Genomic DNA, 5000 nt, shown 5'->3' with positions numbered 1-5000 from the left:
AATAAAGACCTGAAAAGTCTGAGTCATGAAATCTAGAAGGTGAGATGTAGTTAGTAGTTAACTCAGGAATGCCAGCAGACCACCACACTAAAGACCCAGCTGGTAATGGATCCTCTCACATTGGGTGGAAACATTCAGCAAGTCTCTGTGACCAACCAGCCATGGCATGTGACATCCAGAGCAGTCCATGCTGACCCGTGACACGCATGTCGGATGGGTGTCTGTGAAAGGAAGTTAGGGGACAATCTCATGTCCTCAGACGGTTAAAAATAATGTGTTATCAATGATCACCACATCGTCAAAGACTGAGCCCAGAGTGTGTCAGGGTCATGAAGTCTTGACAAAGGAGGAAGTGACTGTTTATAGATTCAACTCAATGATGGGTGTCCAACTGAGAGCAGTTGGAGAATGACGGGGCTTTTATTGTTAAAGAGAGAACATTATTCTTCAATTCATGTGTTCATGGTGGGAACTCTTCAGCCCCGTGTGTGTCTCTGCTGCGTGTAAACATAGTAAACATAGTAAACATGTCTCAAACTGGCTCTGCGTTCCCTTCAGTGGCTTTGTCGTTTCTGCATCATGGCGTGAAGAAGCCGGCGTCACGTGAGCACTCTCTTATGCAAACATGAAGCAAAGTGCTCGCAGTGGAAAGCAATTCAGTGCAAACTGTATGTTATTAACACAGTGAGTCATTTAAATGCTGTGGTGGTGAAAGGAGAACACAACAGACTGCAGGTGTTACTTTGTTATGCAGAAAACACAAGGGGAAGAAATATTGGGTTGAGCAAGCAACAAGTGGATTCATGAACTCTGAATTAATCATTTATTCAATTTCTCTCCTTTGGATATAAATGATGCTGTGATATTCTCACTATGTTGGTGGCAGCTTCTAATGTAAATCAGTTCATTATAGTGTAAGCGTACAGAGAGACAGGAGGAGGAGGAGGCTCAGCTTATGAATCATTCATGATGCTCTCTGTGAGACGACACTTCTCAGAATGAACTGGAAATCAATTCATTATGATGCCGTATGTGTTCTTTGGTCTGATTTATAAATTACAAGTGTGTCCAGGTCAGCAAAGGTGACCGGGCAGTGAATCAGAAAGTTATTGTATCAAGAGAAGAAGAAGTGATCCTGTTTTCAATTCCACTTGTGTTTGCTGTCGTGTAGAAGAAGAGTGTAGAAGAAGAGTGATCTCCAAGGATCCACCCAGGAGCTCCTCACACTGTGGCAGGCTGATTACATTATGCCCACGACCCTCTCTTCCCTCCCCAACCCTCCATTTTGAAGTCAAAACAATAAGCAGCAAACAAAGCCCAGAAGAAGAGAGGGGGGAGAGTCCACCAAGCGTGACTCATCTGTCAAAGCAAGGTTACCATAACAACAATCTCTCCAGTCGCCCTGTCATCTGACGTCGCCCCCACAGGCCAGAGAGAGAAGATCTGACCATCAGAGCAGTAACATCTCATCCGTGCCAGGCAGCAGCAGAGCTCATTTGATATCACACACACACACAAACACGCAAATTCATTTAAGCAGCTCCACTCTGTGTCCTCCTCCAAATAACATTAGCTCCTCACAACAACTTCCCTCAGATTACACCACAACATAAATCTGTCTCTGAGGGCTTTGTGTTGTCTTTTGTGGATGAAGACTCACAACTTCACAAGAAGAGCTGAGACCTTTGAAGTCAATCAGCATCAGACTCAAACGGTTTCCTCAACATCAACAACAACCGAGCTACTTCTGACCCCTACTGGTCATGTGTGGTATCTCAGTTGTGTCCGAAAATATTTGTAACAGCAGATGGAGCAATTTACTCACAAGTCAACCTACAACTTCATACTAATGAAGACAAATACATCCTCAGTCCTACACTCAAGACCGTGCACACTTAGAGGAATGACAACATTTGTGTCAAGCTATATGGAAGTGATTTAGTTTCTTATGTCAGGATCTATCTTATCGATCTGTCTTATTTTATGTTATATCTTATTATTAAGACCTGTCACCTTCCGTCCTTAGATGACTCCCACAGTTGTTCGTGGTCAGGGCAGCATCACTCTACTGATCTTTCTTCCCTAACTTATTTCCTCATTCTCTATTTCCTCTTCTGTCTCTGTTTTGCATATTGTTTCTATTCTGATGTTGTAATCCTCAGTAGTGGGCCGTCGTTGTTCCTTTATTTGTATGTCCACATCACTAGAAAGAGGCTGACTGATCCCAGTGTGGAGTTTGTTCATTATAATCCAAACCTTCTACTATCAGAGGGCCTCAGACAATCAGCTGCTGTTATCTCCCCTGACGCCATCATCTCTGATAAATAACATCGTTGGCTCCACTGGTGAGGCCACTGTGCTGAAATGTGAGTGTGTTAAATGCTGCCGGGAATTTGTACTTTTGATTGCCCCTTCCTGTCACAATTACACGAGATAAGATTTTAAAAGGTTATGAATTCCTTCTAAGAGTCCAATCCACCCTGCTTTATGAAGTGTGTGACTGAGTCCGTACCTTTGACATGTTGATATCTTCCTGTTTGCTGAGAGCTGAGGTCATGATGAGGTCATGATGAGGTCATGCTGAGGTCATGGAGGGAGAGGGCAACTGAGGGTGTGGTTCTGGGCTCACTGGATCTCTCATTCTGACAGGTGCTTAGAGGTGAACTTCCCTGTGAACGAGTGACACTACATGGGGTGAAGATAGAGGATAGACAGAGGGAGAGAGAGGGAGAGAGTGAGACAGAGAGAGAGAGGGAGAGAGGGAGAGAGAGTGAGACAGAGGGATAGAGAGGGAGAGAGGGAGAGTGAGACAGAGGGATAGAGAGGGAGAGAGGGAGAGAGAGTGAGACAGGGATAGAGAGGGAGAGAGGGAGACAGAGGGAGACAGAGGGAGAGAGAGAGAGGGAGAGAGGGAGAGAGTGAGACAGAGGGAGACAGAGGGAGAGAGAGGGAGAGAGAGGGAGAGAGAGGGAGACAGGTTTGGGGTGGAAATATTGATGTGACACACAATGACATAAATATGTCAGCACATACACACACACACGTGTGAGAGAGGCTGAAATGACACAAGTTTGAACCTGTAACCAAATAAAATCTGCTGTGTTCTTGTTCATGTGGAGGCAGCTCGGCCCTGCTGTCTGCTGGAGCGGAGCCAGACAGAACGCTCATCACATCGGCGTACAGCCACAGACACCATCCGTCCTTCGGTCATATGAGTCTTCTGGTCTTATGAAAACAGGGATCAGTTGTTGGCTCTTGACATATTGACAGAGGAGCTGAGGTGTGAAGTGAGAGATGGAGCTCAGATCAGGATGTAGAGAGGCCACACAGCAAATAAGAAGGGTGGCGTCACCGCAAAGGTAAAGTTGAAACTGTGGGCCGGGCGGTGCTGCAGCTCACAGTCTGACAGTCAGCGTATGTGTTTGTGATTCTAATGTCAGATATGATGGGGAAGGTTCTGGTTCTGGTTGAAGTGTTTCTACAGAGCAGCAGGATGTTGATTGGCACTGGATACTATCAGCTATGATTCATCTGAAGGCAAATGCACTCCAGTTTGTGCTGAATGTACAAGCTGTCAGAGTATTAATAGTCCAGGTCTCTGGGAAAGCACAAGCACACAGTTTGTCACGGTCCACGCCGTTTCTCACTTTGTCTTCCTCCTCGGAAAATGAGGCCTTCTGGTGGAACCATCAGCCAAATGAGAGAAACCTGCACTTCTGTTCTCAGAGAGTGGAAACACTTGAGTCACCCCCCTTCCTCCCCCTCCCTCCCTCCCTTCGCCCTCCTCCCCCTCCCTCTGGCCACGTGGAGTTGCCAGCAGCCCTGAGTTCTCTCTTTAATAGCAAACGAGTTCCACCGCAGCGCTCTGGCACAGGAAGCCCAGCGATGGAGTCATACATTACATCATCCGTCAGGCATGTGCGTACAATCTCAAGACACTGGATCCAATTAAAGACTGCATACACACTCCACCGAAGAGAGCACCTCCCAAACCCAGAGGCCTTCATCTGAGGAAGTACAAGCACCACAGCTACATTTAAACACAAGTTGTAGCTTTTGGTCTGGAGTCCTTTTAACCCCTTCAACCTTTTCCAGCCCTTTATAAATATAAAAGACCAAATCAGCTGATCTGAGTATGTAAAAACATTTATTGTTGAGGATGTTTTATGTTCAACAGTGCGTTCAGACAGTCGTGTGGTTTTACAAGAGTACATCATTCTCTGTCGAGTCTCGGTCTGCAGGATTTTAGGATACAACAAAACCTCAGCAGGGAGAGGGTTAATGTGGTAAAGTAAGTGAGTATTTATATGTGCTATTTAAAATTTGAGATGGCAATTTTTACAATCACTATACATGAATGGATCACAGAGTATCAGTCCACCTTTAGTTAATGACAACAACAACATAGCAGAGCAGTGGTGAGTTTTGGATTAAGACGTAAAAAGAAAGAACGGATCTCAGCTTGCAGCTCTTCTCAAAGGAATGTGAGGAAACAGAAACACGAGGAGGTTCACAAGTGAGAGGGCTTCATGCCGGCGTATTGTTCCTGTTAACACATTAACAGTATATACAAGTTTCAAGTTTCCCCCTGGTTGGTCCTGTCCTGTGTGTCTGCTGCAGGCTGATTGTACCTGGAAGTTCAGTGTTCTGTTACATAAATCAATGAAGCTCCGCTGCTGAGATCCTGCTGAGTTCAGCCCAGTGAGAGCACGGGTTTGTGTCGGTGTGGGGGAGTGGGAATGCTTCAACGCCGTCTGTACACAACTCCTTCACTCTGGGAGTTCATAAAAAACACACACACACACACATGTACAGTATATATCACAGGCAGTTGCAACCTGAGAGGAATAACAGGGAAGGTTTGCACAAATGTAAAGTTTATTTGTGTTTACCACCTCTTCCTCACATTTCACTTCACTGCTTGTTGAACATTTTTGCTATAAACAATAATTGGCCCATAAAGAGAGAGAGAGAGAGAGAGAGAAAACAAAAAAGCAATG

The 5000-nt window shown here is 45.3% G+C and overlaps 1 protein-coding gene across 1 annotated transcript in view; it reads right to left on the bottom strand.

The window, feature by feature from the left end:
• Nucleotides 1-4130: 4130 nt before the first annotated feature.
• tmod2 (tropomodulin 2) overlaps nt 4131-5000 on the bottom strand; it is a 13635-nt gene continuing 12765 nt past the window's right edge. Inside the window, exon 10 of the mRNA XM_076169580.1 lies at nt 4131-5000. This exon is cut by the window's right edge and continues 1268 nt beyond it. The gene's annotated coding sequence lies outside the window, so the exon portion shown is untranslated.

Source organism: Genypterus blacodes, unplaced genomic scaffold (assembly GCF_046128005.1).
Source record: "Genypterus blacodes isolate CSIRO-AG114 ecotype Tasmania unplaced genomic scaffold, CSIRO-AGI_Gbla_v1 ptg000208l_1, whole genome shotgun sequence".
NCBI lineage: Eukaryota > Metazoa > Chordata > Actinopteri > Ophidiiformes > Ophidiidae > Genypterus > Genypterus blacodes.
Note: the sequence above shows the minus strand (reverse complement) of the source record. Positions and strands in the feature narration are given on the sequence as shown.